General features: G+C 40.3%; 1 pseudogene; it reads left to right on the top strand.

The window, feature by feature from the left end:
* Nucleotides 1-19,736: 19,736 nt before the first annotated feature.
* LOC147442966 (uncharacterized) lies at nucleotides 19,737-20,623 on the top strand (annotated as a pseudogene).
* Nucleotides 20,624-20,869: the final 246 nt, after the last annotated feature.

Genomic DNA, 20,869 nt, shown 5'->3' with positions numbered 1-20,869 from the left:
CTCAAAGATAAAGAGGTGTGCATCTCGCCTTGGTTAATACACATCGCAACTAGGCCCCCCACTAGGGTGGTCATCACCTCTAGTCGATCCGGCTCTTGACTTGGTAAGGGAGCACAATACATTTAGGTTTATTGATAGTTAGTTAAAGGCGAGCTTGAGTGTACCTATCTTTTTGTTATCCACAGGCATGGCCCTCTTACTATTATGGTGGAGCTAGTCCATCTATTACCAGTGGTCGATCCGGAGCTACAACTCACTCTCTTTGCAAAAGGAGTAGTTGTATCAATACAAGGTTTGTTTAGCTACTACACTCCATAGTAGCTAGTAGCTTATGGTATTTCACAACAAACCACACCATGGGGGCGCTAGGGAGAGACTCTGTACTTCTAGAGCCTTGCATCGATAGCACCCCCGTCTACTGCACCTTCTTACCAACCCACCCCCTTCCATTTTAGGAACCCACGCCATTCTATTCTACTCTTGATTCACCTCAGCCTTGTCGGTAGTCCACAAATGGTCTAAAGACATATTCGAGCAACGTACGTAGGCATTCCTTTCAGGGTAATGAGCGTCGTGACAGGCGAAGCGACAAGGGATCTTATTTGAATGCATGTTTTGGTGGTGACAAGGGGGTGGGAGTATCTATTTGGAGTGTGCCACTCAAATTGCAAAGGATGTGATGTGCCCGAGGCTCAGATATACATTGGTGCTACTATAGGATCAAGTATGGTAGAGAGATCAACTTTATCACTACGCAAGGTATGGCATTTTGGTGCCACTTATAGATTCTTATACACTCAATGTATAAGAATTGTTTTATTAAGTTCAAAAACCAACATTCAAATCATGCACGCTATGTCAAGGAAGCATTGCATCCTCGCTTTTTGAACCTCTCCAGTGAGCATTTCTCCATGCAATGGTTGGAGGGCTATATCAAGAAAATTCTAAAAAACAATCAATCAAGTGTACAATACATCACAACCAATTAGGTTACAAATCTAGAGAAGAGCTATCATGGCAAAAACATGGCTGATGCAAAGAGGGAGTGGATCATGCAAGAAAAGAGTGAGGAAGTGGCAACAAGCTCATCCCACAGAACACAACACAAATCTTGGGCCTGGGATAACTCCCATAAGCCATGCACTATGGTTCAAGAGGCAAATCAACATGGAAAGATAAATATGCAAGTAATTTTTTATTGTGCAAGTTTTGTTTAGGAGTGTTGGAATTAGGGTTGCAAGAAAACACACACAGCTTGTAAAAGACAAAGGAAGTTTGAGGCACACAACAAGTGTATAATGTGCAATGAAAAGATAAGATAGCCTAGAGTGATGAGTGCTCCACACAAGCTGCTCGCAACCTGTAAGCAAAACCATTGAAGAACTGGCAACTACTACCTGATCCATTGGTAAACACGTCAATCGGAAACACATGTCAATGGTTGTTGTACTCAAGGGACAAATCCGCTCTAGAATGGTCCGTTAAAACCGTATCTGTCGGTATGTGCCCCCAAAACCGAAACTAGAGATGACCGTCGAAGTCGTAAAGCCGGGGATGGCCGTGGAGCCGTCTTCGACCGCTGGGCGGAAGTGCCAATGCTATGGTTGCTTGTGCTCAAAGTCAAGAAAACACTCGATGTTGTCTTCCGTCGTCGGGCGAAAGCGCGCTAGTTGAATAACCGCAAATTGGTGTCAAAACCGATGCACCAAGCCGCACTGTCAATGCTCAAGGCCGTAGACGATGCTAGAAAACCGAACTCGGACCAATGCCGGATAACTCCGGGCTTACTCGCCCGCACTAGCCAATGTGTTCTCACACAGTTCTCTTTCTCTCAATCTCCTTTCACTCTCCAAGTAGTTGTACACAAAATTGTCTTGAAAAACACAATCTTTGTGTTTTGGATTTTCGACCCACCTGCAGTCCGAATCAGAAAAATATTTCTTCTACAAAGTTGTAGATCTTGAAGAGGTCTACATCTTGATAAATTTTTTTTAGCACTCGAAGCATTCTAGATCAAGTTATGGCCAAAATACTAAACAATTGTCAAGCTGTCAAACCTGAGCGACCTGCTTCTCGATGTCCGATGCTCACAGAAAACTTGACCTCTCTCTCCCCTTTTTCCTGGTGAAGTGTAAGCTCCTGTTACCTTGATCTCTTAGATCTAATTTCTGAATCTGTGTTGAACCGCCTCCAATCCGATGCCACCAAGCACCGAACTTCGTTGCCACCGAGAGATCGCCGCCGTCACCTAGCCGTAGCTCTGATACCAATTGATGAGTGTGTGTGTGTGCATGGATGCATGCGTGCGTGCATGGTGCAGTGCGTGCGGGAAAGGGTAGAAGCACAAGCCGGTGTGGGTGGAGCAACCTCACAAGACTTAAGATGAGGAGCTTCTTATTCTCATATGTAATGAAGAATATGGGTATATACACAAGTGGGCAAGCGGCCGGACACTGGACGTCCGGGCGGGCAAAAGGCGAAGCGCCTTTACCCCAACATTGTCCTCATGTGTTGGCACATAAGCCAAGCTATTCTCTCATGCTAAGAGCCTCTCCCTAAAATAGTGGTAACACACCTCAATGTGCCTTGTGTGAGCATGAGAAATTGGGTTCCTTGCCTACCAATGTGTTCTAACTATCAGTGTAGATAGTGTTGGCAGCGTCATGTCCAACACTCAAATCAGCCCATAAGGTGTCTGGACCATACACACCAAACGTAGCTGTGAATATTTCCATGTACTCAGTCTCACAACTGGAAATGGCTGTTAAGTATGTAGCCTGATTTACCCCTTGTAATTTTTTGTATAAAAAAAACACATTTGTAAGGCCCCCATTATGAGGAGAAGCCATCGTGCACGAACAAAAATCACTCACCGCCAACCAAAATTTTCACGGCCAGTCTCGAGCCTGCGCCGTAATATTATGGCTAGACGGCGGCCAAAAGTGGTCGAAAAACGGTCAGTCGGTTGGCCGGTTAGTCGGTGGCCAGTCGTCAATCGCTGGTGGCCGGTAGTCAAAAGACAATGGCCAATGGCTGTGGCCGAATTCAATGGCCGATGGCCGATTTCAAAAGCAGGCTTGTCTTCTCAAGGGCGAACACACATGGGCAAATTAGAGGGTACAATTTGGACTTCTCAAAACACAAGGGGCGGCTACACACGGCTGCCACTCATGAGAGAGGTCAACCCTTTTGGCCAATAACATTGTGGTGCATTGTGAAGTTGATGTGGGGTAGTGAGAGTGAAGCAAGGCGGGAGCTCCAAAAGGGTATAATCCCTTTGTAGCTTACTTCTTGCTTGAAGTACTAAAGCCATTGTGAGTGGCTGCTTTCTCGTGGACGTAGCCCACATTGGGTGAACCACGTATATCGTGTGCTCTCTCTCTCTCTCTCTCTCTCTCTCTCTCTCTCTCTCTCTCTCTCTCCCCTCTATAATCTCTCGTGTGTAGAAATTATCTCTCTCCATTAAGTAATCTACTCAATTATCTCCTTAGCTAGGTCATATTTCCTAATAACTGGGTATCAAAGCAAGGTTTCTTCCTAGCTAAAGTATCACAAGGGAAGGATTCCTTGAATTGAGTGGGAGTAATGGCAGAGGAAGGGAATCTTAAGATCAAGAGGTCCAACGACAAAAACTACCAACATTGGAAGATGCAGATTGAAGACTATCTCTACAAAAAGAACCTTTATTTGTCACTAGCCAGTCTTGAAAAGAAGCCCACAATGATGGCAGATGAAGCATGGATTGTCCTTGACCGAAAGGCATTGGGAACAATCCGGTTAAGCTGGTGTCAACGGTGGCCTTCAATGTTCCAGAGATGAAGACCTCTACGAGATACCATCGACATCCAATAAGGTATTTCTCATGAAGCGCTTGTTCAATCTAAAGATAGCAGAGAATGGTTCAATTGCAAAACACCTAAATGACTTTAACACCAACATAAGTCAACTTCAATCGGTGAAAATAAATCTTGATGACGAAGTGCGAGCTCTCCTTATACTATCGTCTCTACTGCATAGTTGGGACAGCCTTGTGATGGCTGTAAGTAATCGTGTCTCTGACACAAATACTCTTAAGTTTGATGATGTTATGGGTGTTCTCTTAAGCAAGGAAATGGGAAGGATAAGCACAGGAGAATCATCAAGTGTTGCATTGTTAGTGGAAACAAGAGAAAGGCCTAAGGAGAGGTTCAAAAACAAAAGCGTGGTCTCTCAAGGCGGAGCAAGTCACACACAAAGTCAGTTCTTGAATGTTGGAATTGCGGCAAGAAGAGCCATGTCAAGAATAATTGTTAGTCTAAGAGGAAGAAGGAGTCGGAGTCTCAAGATAACAAGCCAACATCGGAGGCCAATGTGATAGGTAAAGTAGAGCAAGATGTTATGATTATCTCATTAGACAATGTGTCTAATTCCTGGATAGTAGATTCTGGGAGGGGCTTCATTCCATGTGACACCACACAAGCAACATTTCCAAGATTACACCAAAGGTAATTTTGGGTATGTATACTTGGGAGATGATGAAGCTTGTGAATTGTTGGCAAAGGTACAATTTGTGTCAAAAATGCTAACGGAAATGAATGGAAGCTTAAAGATGTTAGGCATGTTCCTTCTTTTTACAAAAATTTAATCTCTACATGACAATTGGACGATGAAGGTCACAACATTGCATTCAAAACAAGTTTTGGAAGATCTCAAAGGGATCTTTGGTGGTTGCCAAAGGAGAAAAGGTTGGTACACTTTACTTTCGTATTGTTAGCACATGTAACCTTCAACTTGTGCAACGGCTATAGAAGTTGATAGTGCGATGTGGCACTATTGGCTTGGGCATATGAGTGCCAAAGGAATGCAAATCCTTCAATCAAAGAATCTTCTACCAGGTTTGAAAGAAGTGGACTTAGAGTTCTGTTAAGATTGTGTTTATGGTAAATAAAGAGGGTAAAATTCCTAAAAGCAAGAAATGAAAGAAAAATAAAAAACTTGAATTGGTTCATTTTGATGTTTGGGGTCCAGCAAGTGGTGGCTCATTGTATTATGAAGCATTCATAGACGATGCAACTAGAGAAACATGGGTTTATGTCATGAAGAATAAATCCGATGTGTTTTCCATATTTAAAAGGTGGAAAGCCTTTGTGGAGAATAAAGTAGGTACCAAGGTTAAATGCCTTAGATTCGACAATGAAGGTGAATATTGCAACCAAGCGTTTGAAATCTTTTGTGCTAGCAATGGCATTTGGAGGCAAAGGACAAACCCAAGAACACCTCAACAAAATGGCATTTCTAAAAGGATGAACATAACAATCATGGAGTGAGCACGAAGCATGTGGATACATGTAGGCTTATCGCTTGAGCTTTGTGCGAAAGCAGTAAGTACGTATGTATATTTGATCAACTGGTCACCCTCAACGACATTGGATGGGGGAGTTCTAGAGGAGGCATGGACAGGTAAACCGGTGAATTATTCATTTCTCAAAGTGCTTGGGTATGAGGCTTTCATGCACATAGATAGAAGCCTAAGGTCAAAGCTAGATGCAAAGTCCAAAAACTGTTTCTTCATTGGCTATGGAGAAGGTGATTTTGGGTATCGCCTATGGAATCCTGAAGATGGTAAAATCTTTAGAAGTAAGGATGTAATTTTCAATGAACAAGATATGTACAAAGATTACTTGGAAATAAAACAAACAAAGGAAACAGGTGATGAGTACATGGAGCTTGAGGGCGGTGAAGACTCAAGGAGTGCAAATGGTGACAACATACAATAACGTCAACCAAATGAGGAGCCTCAACCTATTCCCTCTACAAGAACAAATAGACCTCCAAAAAGGTTTATTCCTTCCTTCAACCATCTCTTTATCTCAGATTTTGGAGAGTCGGAATCATACGAGGAAGCTATGCAACAAGAATCCAAAGAAGAATAAATAAAGAGCATGCAAGTGGAGCTGAACTCATTACATCGCAACCAAACATGGGAGTTGGTTGAATTGCCTAAATGCAAGCGGGCACTTCAGAACAAATGGGTGTACAAGCTAAAGGAAGAAGAAGGTGGGAAGAAAAGGTACAAGTCTAAGCTTGTGGTAAAAGGGTTTTCTAAACAAAAAGGTATTGACTTCAATGAAATATTTTCTCCTGCTGTAAAAATGAACTCAATTAGGCTTGTCTTAAGCCTTGTGGCTACTCGTGATTTAAATATCAAGAAAATGGATGTAAATATGGCATTCCCTCATGGTGACTGAGGAGGAAATTTACATGCTTCAACCAAAGGGGTATGAAGTAAAAGGTAAGGAGAGAATGGTTTGCAGATTAAAGAAGATCTTGTATGGTTTAAAGCAAGCATCAAGACAGTAGTACTTAAAGTTTGATTGATGGATGTTGGATCATGGATTCACAAGATGCAACTCAAATCATTGCATCTACACAAAGAATTTGGGAGATGGGAAGTTCATCATCCTAATGTTGTATGTTGATGACATGTTGATTGCAAGTGCTAACATGCAGGATATCAAAGACCTAAAGAGGAGTTGTCTAAATCTTTTTCAATGAAAGATTTAGGTGCTGCAAAGAGAATACTTGGTATGAAGATATCAAGGGACAGGACAAAGAAGACAATAAAGCTATCTCAAGAGGATTACACCAAGAAGGTACTAGAAAGGTTTGCAATGAAAAATGCAAAAACGGTTTCTACACCTTTGGCTGGTCACTTTAAACTAACCAAGGATATGTGTCCAAAGACACAAGAGGAGATAGCCTATATGTCTAAAGTTCCATATGCTACAGTGGTAGGTTCTCTTATGTATGCTCTGGTTTGGACAAGGCCAGACATTGCACATGCAGTGGGAGTTGTAAGTAGGTTCATGGACAGCCCAGGTAAAGAGCGCTGGCAAGCTGTGAAGTGGATACTAAGTTCTCTGTAAGGGACAACAACAAATGCTTGTATTGGAGGAACTAATATTTTTCTTCAAGGGTATGCTGATGCAGATATGGCAGGTGACAAAGATACTCAAAGGAGCACTACTGGCTATGTCTTCACAGTTGGAGGCAGAACAGTAAGCTGAGCTTCAAAGTTGCAGAAAGTGGTCTCTCTTTCTACCACGGAAGCAGAGTATGTAGCAATGACAGAGGCAAGCAAAGAAATTATGTGGCTTCACAGATTCTTAGAAGAGCTTGGATTCAAATAAGACAATTGTGTCTTGTATAGTGATAGCCAAAGTGCTATCCATCTTGCAAAGAACTTAGACTTTTATTCAAGGACAAAGCACATTGAGGTGAGATATCACTTCATACGCACTCTTTTGGAAGAGGGACAGCTAAAGCAAGGAAAGGTGCATACAAATGAGAATCCTGCAGACATGTTTACAAAGGTGGTCAACAAGGAGAAGTTGAGCTTTTGCTCATCTTCAATCGGCATTCAAGGATAAGAAGCTAGGATGGAAAGTAGTCACAAGTTTGGTTTGGAGGTCAGTCTCCAAGTGGGAGATTGTTAAGTATGGAATCTAATTTACCCCTTGTAATTTTTTGTATTAAAAACGCATGTAATGGAAATGGCCTATGAACTTTGAGAGTAGTGGAATTAGGAATTTAGATAAAGCGCTTTTGTGGTGATTACTTTGTGAGCATAGCGGGTGAACTTAATTGATGGTAGCAACATAAACATGGTACTTAGTTAACTTGGCATGAACAATACTTTTTCAAGAGAGAGATTTTAGAGAACATGACAATAGTTGAGGACTGGATTCATACAGAGCCGGTCCTGCCTCCAATGGCATTTGTATTATAGTTTCTCCCATCAAGAGAGACTTGGTACAATACAATCTTTTTTTTCCTTGTGACCTAGGTGATACGATGAAGATGGAAAGATTCATGCATCACAAGCATAACATAAACCTTTGTAGAAAGAATTAACTATCCCAAGCCTCAGTCCCAAGGCCTCAAACACCTTCGAAGGTGGAGAGAGCTAGTGGGGAATGAGGGTAGGGAAGAGGAAGAAAAAACATTCCATAGGAGAAAGAAATAGTTCCTCACTTATCATCACTCATCTTGATAGCATATATAATAGCATAGTAATGAAGATGGAGAATATGGCAAGCTTAAGAATTGAAGCATGGCTTTTGGTTGGATTTGCATTTCATAGCCAAGAGTGTTGGTGTAGGCTCTCACTTCTCACAAGCTTGGAGAAGGAGGTGGACTTCCTCTACTTTCACCAAGTGAGAATGAATCCACAAAATGAGTGTGTGTGTGTGTGTGTGTGTGTGTGTGTGTGTGTGTGTGTAGTGTATATCCCCCTAGCACCCCCTTGCTTACTTGGGGTGAGTTGTAGCTTTTACACATGTTTCAAGTTCATTGGACCCCTCTACCCCTAGCCAATCACATGCAGCATGCAGTCAAGTACATGGGTAGTCTTTTGACAAGTGTCCTCCTTACCCCTTAGAGAGAGAGAGCTTGAAAATATCTAGATATTTGTTGGATGGAACTAGAAGCTCATTGGACCACTATTTAGCCCAACCAATAGCATTCAAGCACACCATGTGGTTAAGCATAGGGAAAGTCTAACATGTGTCCTATGTGCCCTTTGAGAAAAGGGGTGCCCTTTGGGTGAGTGGAAGGTTAAGTAAAAGATTCCCCTAACTTTGGGACTTTCATGCATAGGAAGCCTCTCAAGAACCTTCCTCATTAAGTTTGTAGGGTCTCTTTTTGACTCAAGCACCTTACCCCCCCATGCATGAGAAGATTCTCAAGCACCTTCCTCATTAAGTTTGTAGGGTCTCTTTTTGACTCAAGCACCTTACCCCCCATGCATGGGAAGCTTCTTAAGAACCTTCCTCATTAAGTATGACAAGCACCTCAAGTACCTTATGCATCAAGCATGACAAGCACCTCAAGCATCTTAGTCATCAAGCACGCACCTTAGTTATCAAGCACGACAAGCACCTCAAGCTTAGATCGGGTTCCCACCTCAAGCTCAGCCCTAGCTTGCCTAAGGTCAAAGGACTTTTAACACTAACCATTGGAGGTCTTTAATGAAGCTAACCCTAAGGTCTTTTAAGTTCCATTAGATGCACATTGCTCTTTGGTAGACTACCTTCTTTTGGACCCCTATTAAGATGTAACCATCTCTCCTCTTGGTCCCCTGCTGAGGTAAGTCTAGAAGCACTTATTGCCCATTGCTCTTTGATAGACCATCTCCTTTTGGACCCCTATTGAAATGAAACCATCTCTCCTTTTGGTCCCGTGTTCAGATAGGTCTAAAAGCACATGTGTCTATTCTAACTCTTGTTCCCATTTATTCTCCCACATTAAGTGATCAGTTTAATATGAGAAAATCATTTGGTAAAGTTAGATATTATATTTTATGACAACACACATTTGTAAGGCCCCCATTATGAGGAGAAGCCATCGTGCATGAAGAAAAATCACTCGCCCAAAACCAAAATTTTCACGGTCAGTCTCCAACAAAGTTTGAGACTGGATTTGTCAAAATATTATGGTTGGACGGCGATCGAAAAGTGCTCGAAAAATGATCCGTCGGTCGGTTGGATGGTTGGCCAATGGTCAAAATTCAATGGTCAGTGGCTGGTGGCTGAATTCAATGGCCGGTGGCCAATTTCAAAAGCAGACTTGTCTTCTCAAGGGCGGCCACACATGGGCGGATTGGAGGGTCAAATTTGGATTTGTCAACACAAGGGCGGCTACACACGGGTGCCTCTCATGAGAGAGGGCAACCCTTTTGGCCTATAAAAGGAGGCCTCTTCTACACAAAAAAAAAGATTGTGAAGCATTGTGGTGCATTGTGAAGTTGATGTGGGTGGTGAGATTGAAGCAAGGTGGGAGCTCCAAAAGGGTATAATCCCTTTGTAACTTACTTTTTGTTTGAAGTACTAAATCCATTGAGTGGATGCTTTCCCATGGACATAGCCCACATTGGATGAACCATGTATATTGTGCTCTCTCTCTCTCTCTCTCTCTCTCTCTCTCTCTCTCTCTCTCTCTCTCTCTCTCTCTCTCTCTCTCTCTCTCTATCTATCTCTATCTCTATCTCTAATCTCTCGTGTGTAAAAATTATCTCTCTCCATTAAGTAATCTACTCGATCAATCATCTACTTATCTACATCATATTTCCTAATAGTGGCCACAAATGGTTTCTTCTTGCTCAACCATGATATGCATGAACTGCCAAGCATGAAACAAAAAACACTCATGGACACTCGTGTGTCAAAACAACTAGCCCAATGTGAGTCCAAAGAAGCATGTAAATCTGGCGGCAATGATCCCCCCTTGGGATAAAACAAGCCAAGATGTAAAGTGCCACTCAAGTAGCAAAAAATCCTTCTCACAGCCTGCCAATTCTTAGACCTTGGGCTATGCATAAGTCTGTTGACTATAATGAGACTGAAAACTGAATATCCGACCTCATGTTGCATACATAAATAAGGCAACCAACAACAATTTGGTAAGAGTGACATCGGCATGATCAACAACATCATGAAGACTCAATTTCAAACTTGTTTCCATGGGAGTGGAAATAGGTTTGCAATCCTCAAGTCCAAACATACATAGCAATGTCTCTATGTAAGTTCTTTGACACAAGGAAATACCAACATCACATTGCTTAAACTGTATACCCAAGTAATGATGCAACATCACCAAATCTTTCATCTTGAAAGTAGCATTCAAATCAAGCTTAAATTTAGCAATATGTCTCTCATTTGGTCTAGTGACCAGCAAATCATTCACATAGAGAACCACAATGAGAAGTACATTGGCCTCACTCTTTACATACAATGTGCTTTTTGGTTGACTCTTACGAAAGCCTCGTTTTACCAAATGAGTGTCATCCTTCTCATACCAAGTACAAGGAGATTGCTTCAGCCCATACAAAGCTTTCTTACATTTGCACACTTTTTTTTCCTACCCTTTAATGACAAAACCACCAGGCTGTGTCACATAAACTTCCTCAAATATGTCACCATTCAAGAAAATAGTAACAATGTCTGATGTATAGCCCAACCAAAATGAGATGCCAATGCACATAGAAAATGCACAACAGTCATACAGCAAGTGGGAGAAAAAGTCTCTTCATAATCTAGGCCTTTTTGCTGTGCATAACCCTTTGCAACAAGTTGAGCCTTATGGCGATCAATCTCACCATCCGGCTTGCGTTTCAACTTGTAAACCCACTTTGTACCAATGGCCTTTTTACAGGAGGAAAATCACATAAAGTCCATGTGTTATTTTCTATAAGTGCATCATATTCCGATTGCATGGCAACCATCCAATTTTCTAAATTTTGTGCTTCGTTAAAAGAAAAAAAATCCTCAATATCACATAAGGTAGACAGAGCCAAAGCATAACAATATGATGCATAAGATGCATGGCAAGAACCTGAACAAGTACGGCTAGACAAAGGTGCATCCAATTTATTGTCATGCAAAGTATGCACCAGCCATTTTGGCATAACTCTAGCCTACTTATTCTTAGCCCTTTCGTCATCAAGTACATCATCTACATCTACATCAATAAGAGGCTAATTCGTAACATTTTTAGAAACCCCCATAGGCTTTACATTTGCCTCATTGGAATTTTCATTTGAACTTCCACCACTAAAAAGAGGCAACAAAGTCTCATAAATGGCATGTAAGCTTACATTATTGTCTCTTGTACATGACAGCAAGGGCTGAACAAAATCTTCCATAAACACAACATCTTGTGAAACTATAATAAGCTTTGTTTGCAGATGATACGACCTATAACCTTTGCTTTCAGCACTATAACCAACAAAAATGCATTTGACAGCCTTATCATCCAATTTTTTATGTTGCATTTGTGGAACCAAAGCATATGCCAAACAACCAAAAACATGCATGTGCTCAATAGAAGGCTTTATATCATGCCATGCTTCATATGGAGTCATAGACATCAAATCTTTTGTAGGACATCTGTTAAATGCATAAGTGGCACACATGATGGACTCAAGCCAAAATGAATGTGGCAAAGCTTGACTTTTGACCATACATCGTGCCACTTTTGTAAGTGACCTATTTTACCTTTCAGTAGCACCATTTTGTTGAGGTGTAGAAGGCATTGTACATTGGTGTTATATCCCATGACTAGGTAAAAATGCATTAAATTCATGAGACATATACTCCTCCCCTTGATCTGAATGAAGGGTTCTGGCATAGTACATTGTGAGACATTTTTAGCCATAGCCAAAAATTGTTTGAAGCACATAAACACTACAAAATTTTCTTTAAGTGTATATATCTATGCATGCCTGGAGTAATCATCAATGAAAGTCATGAAGTAAAGTTAATTTCCCAAGGATGGAGTTTTCATGGTCCCACAAACATCACTATGCACAAGCTGCAACCTACATGTGGCCCTAAATGAACCATCATTTGGAAACTTTGAACGTTGCATCTTACCCAAAATACAACCTTCACAAACATGTTTGGCAGGTGCTTCAAGAGGTGGCAAAGAAGCAACCATACCAATTTTTTGCAAACACAACAAATTGGCAAAATTCAGATGCCCAAAACGTGCATGCCGAACTTCTACATCTGAAATAGCCTTGGAATCCACAACAATACTTTCAAAAAAAATTCCACACTTGTCATACAAAGTGAGATTATACAGTCCATGACATAAAATGCCAAATGCAACAATTTCATCAACAAAACTGAGATCATGTACTCTACATCTGTCATCCATAAATTTGACTATAAGACCAAGTCTAGTTGACTATAAGACCAAGTCTAGCAAGCGCAGATATAGACAAAATATTCTTCTTGATCCTTGGTACATAGAATGCATCAACAAGTGTGAAAGAACTACCATTTGCAGCAGTAAGCACAATCTTTCCAACTCCCTGAACCAGATAAGAGGCGTTGTTAGCACAAATGACTAAATTCCCATGAAAGACAGACTGTAGAACCACTATCAAAATACCACATATATTAATCTACTACAATTGGCATGCATGCATCATGGACATCAGGATCATAAGTACACTCTGCACTAATAAAAGCCCACTCTGCATCTACATCAGCATCACAATCTTTTTTCATAGAAGACTTCACAATAGTTGCACTTGTATTGGACCCTGTAGTTGATCCAACCTATTTCTTCTTAGCCTCTTTTTCCTTCAATTTTGGACACTACTTGATCAAGTGATCATTAGATTTACAATAATGACAATGTAATTTCTTTTTGCCCTTTTCACCAAAATTCCCAGACAAATTGCTGCATGCAAAAGCATTAGGAACAGGTGATCATTTACCACTCTTGGTTGCAATGGCTACACCAATTCCACTATCAAGAATTTCCATGGTTGTAACACCTTGAAACTCAATGAGAATTGTAGTATTTCCATGCTCGCCTTCACAATACTCCCCTACCTTGTTTATTCATTCCCGTACTTGATGTAATGCTTTAGTCCTGGTTGGATTTGGCATTCTCATTCTACTCTCATCTTGATATTGCTAATGGAGTGGTGGTTTTGGTGGTGATTCTAGCACTGACATGGACTGATATCCACCTCATTTAGTGTTCAGGTTTGGTGTTGCAAACTGCTCAAGCCATTCTTGAAATGATAGAGATGAGGATTGTGAGTTTCAAGGGTTGGGAAATGGATGTTTATTTGATTGCTATATGGTGACATAATCATCTGAGAAGGGATTTGTAGATTTGCTAGGGGTTTCTATGGGCTTTTGCTTCTCTTCAGAAGCCTGTGCCAACATTTCTGGTGTTATTACTCTTCCTACATCTTCTCGGTGAATTGACTCCTATTCTTGTCCGTACTTATCGACAAAAGTGATATGGGTTCAAGTTGTAGAATCATACAAAAACAAGTACAAGACTTTGTCTTTGCTCAATTCATTCACATGGGGTTCCATGCACCGCTAGTAAGAGGTGACTCTTCCCTCCCCGTGCTTGTAAATCCCAATATTTTTGTGAATTGTAGCCACTTTCACTACTCTCTTGTCATGAATGTAGAAGGATCTAGGAAGAGTGAGTTTAGGAGGCAAAACTTGGGTCTCCATAACCATCTTCCCTTTCTATCACCCCTAATTTTGTCTTAGTTGCTATCAACTTCTCCAGGAGGTCTTCTAAGTCAAAGATGATTTAAATTGGATGAAACTTGGTCTCTAAGCTTGTTTTGTGGTGCTAAACACTCTGGTCATCTCTGATATTAGCTCTGGTCTCTAAAAATTCCCTTCAAGCACCATACACGTATGATGTCTAGCTGGTCAAAATGAACTAAAACTCACTCCAGAGGTCTCCCACCACACAGGAAACTTGCAACAGCTTTCAAAACTCAATTTCAGCACTTTTTGTGCTAGATATGATCAAATCAAGCATTCACTTTGCCTTGATCCATGTCTCTTGGCCTTTACAAGCCCAAAAATGCTTCAAATCCAATGGAATTTTTCCTATTTGCTTCTTAACTGCTATAGATCACAAGGGTGCACTCAGATGTGTCTTTTGACCCCAAATCTGGTCTTTAAGACACCATACGTGTATGATGTCTATCTTGTAATATTGAAGCTTTGTTCCTACCCCACGTACTCCTTGATGAGTATAACATGCTCATGTGCTCACATGAATTTTTGGAAGTCAAACTTGCACAAAATCACCACTTTTTACCAAGGAACTTCCGAGAAAGAGTAAATATCTCTCAATACTCTATATGTCCAAATGAAATGAAACTTGGTGTATGTGCTCAACACAACATGCAAAATATGGGTATAATGTCAAAAGTTCAATTTGGGTGCTAGAATCACTTTTTAGACATCATACACGTTTGATGTTTGTTGATGGATTTTTGCCCAAAACTTATCCACAAATCCATAATTCTCTAGCACTGGTTTTCAAGCACTTTTACCAATTTTCATGCAAAGATATGCTCAGAATCACATGTCTTTTGGGTACTAAGTGTTGGTCAAAGCTCAAGTCTCAAGGTGTACTTGGGGTAAATTACCCCTTTTGAACACTCTGGTGCAGTCTGCTTTATGAAAAGTGGCCTTCTTCTAGCTCTTGAGACATCATACGCGAACAAAGTCCACGGTCGCAGAATTGCAAATTTTCTCAACAGATCTCTTGCATATACTTTCTTATATGCTCAGCATCATTCAGTCATGCACAAATATCCCCAGAAGCTTGTTTGTTGCATTTTAACCCTAAAGATCAAACTTTTCTAGGATTTTAAATGCAAACAAGCACACAAACAAATAAATCTATGATGAATAGCTCTAGATCATAATGAACATGTCCTATCTACAACTAGTCTACACATGATATGGGGTGTTGCATTTATGATTAGAAAAATGCTTCACTACCTCACACGGACTAGTTATCGCTTTTATCACCTCACAACTCAATCACACACCATCAACACTAAAACATGACTAATACTACCTATGGAAAAAATCTAGGTAAGTCACACGCTCCCTAGCACCTCTCCTAAGATCTCAAGAGTCCAACTCTCGGATCCTATCTAGAATAAAATAGCAAGACTCTAGCGAACCAGAGGGACTTCTACCTTGTAGTACTACTCTAAGGTAACCTACCTAGGGCTCTTGTCATAACGGTGCCAATGTTGGTGGATATGCCACGAGCAAACGCTAGCATAGTGAGAACTATATCAACATACCAAAATGTCAGCCAAAGATGTAGCTCAACCCGCAGGTGCATGGAACAAAATAGATGGTTGGCAGACACCTACTCAACCTTCAAAGACAAATCGCTACTAGAGGAAATCAAACCTAGACATCCTATGTGCTTGTGATTGCAATACAACCTACAACGCTCATGCTATCAAAACCAAGACCAAAAGTCCTGGAATCACCTCGAGACTCATAGGGAATCCTCTACTTACCAAGAGGTTTCTACCCTATGGACTCTCACCCACTATGTCACCCACTATGCAGCAAACGTGTATGAAGATAGACAATCTATTACAGGTCATCGATTCTCAACATGCATGGCCCTAATGTGTAGCTCTTCTTGCTGTGAAGCTACTGGTATGAAGAAATACCAAAACAAACACACGATTTGCAAGATAATTCACTCAAAATCTCGTGGGAGCTCGCCTCGCGATGGAATCAAAGACTTGCGAGCTTGGCATCAGTGCGCGTAGCCTCGCCATTGCTAACTCACTGGTGGTGTCGGCTTCACAATGGCTGCTCTGTAGCGCACATAGTGAAGAGATAAGAACTGTCTCTCTCTCTCTCTCTCTCTCTCTCTCTCTCTCTCTCTCTCTCTCTCTCTCTCTCTCTCTCTCTCTCTCTCTCTCTCTCTCTCTCTCTCTCTCTCACACACACACACACACACACACACACACACACACACACACACACACAGTAAACGTAAAGATTGATTCATTCAAAAATCTCTTTAGGGTTACAAAAATTTGGCTTGTATACATTCCTCTTGAGGGACACATTCCCATCCAAAATAATCTCTCAGATCTATCAAAATTAAATATTACAAAAAATAGGTGATCCTTCTTAGTGTTCCTCTAGTCAACACAAATGGACATGTCCAATGGCTGCAGACTCAATAAGAAGTAGTAAACTTGCAAGTAGCTCAAGCAAAAACTACAATGAAGAATCAAAATGAGCTCCTTGAAAAACTCAAAGCCAATCCAAAACTCTCTATAGTTTAAGGTTCAGATCTGAACTACCATGCATTAGAGAAAGGAATATCCGGAGATGGAATTGAAAATTGAACAGATGCAAAGGAGAGAGCTGACAATCAATTCTATGCAAAAGAAATAGGCTTACCAAGTAAATGAGGTAAGATAGATAACTTGAAGAGCTTACTCAAGGCTACATTTCCAGACAAAAGCAAGTAAGCTGACAAAGATGATGAACCACTAGAGCAACCAATGAGAGATTCCAACGCTTTACATTTTGTGCAATGCTTGATGGAGCAAGGTAGTGAGTCCACCTAGACGTTGGAGAGTCACAACTACTGAAGTGGGGACCTCGTCAGTGCCTAGTTAAGCAGTTTGGCTAAACTAGAGCTCAAGACAATGACACTCAAGGAGTCTAATCAGATATGGAAAGGAGCCATGTAGTGGAAAGAGTGAGTTCATCATTCCCTCAATATTACCATGATCACTCTTAAAATGATCAATAATTAAAGAAGGGCATCAACAATCTCTTCCCTATCCATTGATCAAGTTTGAGTTTCTCTCTATCAATAAAAGACTAATAAAAGAGCAAAAGATTGATCCATCTTCAACACCCCAATTGGCGGTAAATCTACTTAGCAAAGTACCCAATGTACCTCATCCTTCACAAAAATGCACCAAAGATATTAAAAAGGATCCCACACAGTGACCAATACCACACATGTATACTTGGGAAAACCATAAGGGCATTCAGAAGAAACATCCAATCTGAATTGAATTACCCAAGGCTGGAACGGCCAAAGGATAAGAAGACCACTGAAGCATATATGGTCTAGACCCTCAGAAAGGGAATTTAGATATTTAAGAGGATTGTAGATCTTGCTTGTATTATGATGATCAAAAATTTCAAAATGTTGTTGATGACAGGCTTAGAGACTTTCCAAAAAGCAGAACAGATTGATAATGATGGATGTCCTTCCTTGAGGCAATAAATTCATGTGCTATGATCTATCCAGCCAGCCCTCAGATGAAGTGGTTTATGGATTTTATGCCTAGCTTATGTTTCTACCCTCACATTACATGCAAACATTTGAGAAGGCTTTCTACATAGGGTTCTTCACTTTATCTTGAATATTCGGCCCAATAGTACAAAATCTCAAAGCCGTGCTTGTGGCCTACTCAAAAATTGAAGAAAAGAACAAGATAACCATGTAGTTCATCACCACTACAAAAAAAGAGCTTCAAATCAAGTTCTGCAAACCTCTAAAAGACCTCCATAAGTGGCATTACTTACGAAGGCCCGAGCATTATATAGCTATCAGCTAGCTATGTTGTGGAGGATGACACAGACTAGGAGGGGGAAAATGTTAGCTGAACTACTAACATATGAACCTTTGTAACAACAATAACATATATTGTAATTTCTCAGTTTTTGAGCAATCTAGATGTCTCTAGCTATACACCTTTGTAATTTATTGACTCCCATACAAAAAATATAAAGGATTAGCTGATTATGAGGCACATGAAACAAGGCTAAATGCTTCTAATTGTATCAGTGAATCCATAGGTTGTAAAAGAGTTAGAAAATTACCCATATTTTTTACTTAAAGAATTTGGCTTAGGTATAAAAGTCTTTTGTAAGGATTTTGTAAGTTTTTGGATAATAAGCGTATGACGTTCTATGCAAAGTAGTGTGTACTTACAGATGTGAAAGCTCTTTGCAACATTTTAAGTCTCTTGTGGTAAAATTGTATTTTTGTTGTGGCTAACCTCCTTCTAAATTTGAGTATTATTCATTTGTGCTTCAAATTATGCAGGTTGTACAAAGTGTACAAAGGTGGTGTGTGCCAACTATCTCTACGCATGCGGGCTAGTTGTGCGGGGTAAATAGTTTTGTTGTTTCTGTACATATAAGTGTTGAGACTTCAAAGAGTGAGTAAGTGAATTGAAAATATGAAGAAAAACTGAAATTTTATCAGCTTGGGGTCGTGAGTGAGTGGGAGTTTTTAGCTGTGAAGAAGAATCTCTATGTTGTTATAGCCTACGGTGAAGGGCCTGGGTTTTGATGTAGGGGTGCCCCATCTTGCCTTGCAAGAGCTTGGTGTGGTGAGTTGAGAGTGTGTCTCTCCTCAATGGGCTAATGAAATTTGGTTCTTAGCTCTGCATATTGACCTCTCTTCATCTTGGTTTGAGGTATGACAGCCATGTTATGTGCAGTTCCTTGTGGTGCAACTAGTCGAGGGTAAACTATGCGTTGCAATTCCTTCCTTGCACATGTGTGAAAGGCAAGGTTTTCCCCAAGTTTTTCATCAATATTTCTTTAAAAAAATTCTAAAATTTATGGCTTTTTAAATTGGGCTTGATTTGGATAGGTTTTGTATATATGAGAGCGCCTATGGAGTTCCTACTAGCACATGGAAGGGCGTTTGAAAAGAAGTAAATCCCTTGGCTCTATGAGCAAAAGTGCAAAGATTTTCATGTTTTTTTCTTCAATTTTTTCCTTGTTTTTTCTATCACTTTACTTCCTTTGATGCATCCAAGTATAGTAGGAGTTGTAGCGGTGTAAAGGAAGCTAGTTGAGGCTAGTCTCGAGGTTGAATGTGAGTGAGGTTGAATGTGAGTAAAGGGAAGCTAGTTGAGGCTAGTCGAGGTTGAATGTGAGTGAGGCTAGCAAAATTTGTGAGCAAGGAACAGTACATCTTATCTTCAAAGAGATGTTCTTTTCATCCTCTTTTCTTCATGTTGGATTGAGGTGTTGTAGAAGCCAGTCCCCCCAATCCTTCACATAAAGTGTGAGATTGAAGCATCCAAATCCACAAGACAAGTATCTATCTTCCACCCAATTCTCTCATGGATACTTATCTTGGTGATAAAAGTGCTGATTTTGATGACTCTAATGCTGATTTGAAGCCCTTTTTTATGAATGATATTAAGATGGAGGAGGACTACGTATCTACATGTGGGCTACTTTTGACAATAACATAGTAGAATTTTGAAATCATATGCTACAATTGAGGGTCATTATGTGAACTCTTTGGACTCTTCTCTTGAGTGTAAGAGTGCCAATTTTGATGGTCTTCATGGGTTAGAAGACTCTCATGTGCTTAATGTTGCAATGGATAAAGAGTTTGTTTTAATGTATGAGCTATTTGATGAGATGCCTATGGATGCAAATCATGGCAAAGATACTTGCATTGAAAATGATCTTATGGAATCTTGTAGTGAGCTTGAAGTTTTTGATTTTCATTCTTATAAGGTTGATATGGATCCTATGGTTATGCATGAGACTATGATGTCCGAAGATGATGCTTCCACTTATGGCTTATTTGATGATATGCCTCTGGTTGTCAATCATGTGGATGGTTGTGCGATAGATGATTCTATGAATTCCCATGTTGAGCTTAAAATTACTGACTTGGACACTTGAATGTTCATTTGAAGCCCAAATTTATGCATGATGTTATGCTCTTTGATGATGATATACTTGCTAGTGACTTGTTTGGTGAGCTACTTGTTGTTGCAAGCTCCAATGTCAAGTATTTGAGAATTTCAAAGGAAGTTATGAAGCTAATGAAAGAAGGTTTTTTCTTTGGAAAGCTTGATGTGATGGATATTCATATGCTTTGTGTTAGTGGCTTTGATATGCTTATCAAGTTGGATGGTGACATGCCTTGTAGTTTCAATTGTGATGGGCAAGAGAAAGTGCTCTTTTGTGGTTTGGCATGCAAGGATACTTTGGATGTCTTGACTAGACAAATTATGGTTGAGAATGTAAAATCTTTGATGGATAAATTTGAGATCAGTAATCCACATGAATTGAAGCGTGAAAATTTTATCTTGGATTCAATGCAATCTTATGTGTATGACAGAGGGAAGAGATATATGTTTGATGTCATGAGTATACTGGTTTTTTCTTCAATGGAAAAAGCTTTTGGTATGTTATGTGTATGGTTATTAGATGCAACATGGAGGAGGATGGTAAAAGAATCCATGTTTTTCTAGCTCCCTTTGTATATAGTGATGATTTTGTGGGATGAAAAGTGGAGGATGCCTACAATGATGCTAGAGTGTATATATGAAACGCTTGAAAGTGTTCCATGCTTGTTGGGGGGACAATATGTGACATGTTTTGGCAGAATAATGCGGGACACCCCAAAGACTTTGAGAGATGTTTTTTTATTCTTTTGGGACCCTTGGATGTAAATAAATCATGCTTGTACAAAGTGTACAACGGTGGTGTGTGCCAAC

Source organism: Adiantum capillus-veneris, chromosome 14 (assembly GCF_014529385.1).
Source record: "Adiantum capillus-veneris isolate H3 chromosome 14, ASM1452938v2, whole genome shotgun sequence".
Classification (NCBI taxonomy): Eukaryota; Viridiplantae; Streptophyta; class Polypodiopsida; order Polypodiales; family Pteridaceae; genus Adiantum; species Adiantum capillus-veneris.
The sequence above is the reverse complement of the archived record's forward strand: the minus strand, read 5'-3'. Positions and strand labels throughout refer to the sequence as shown.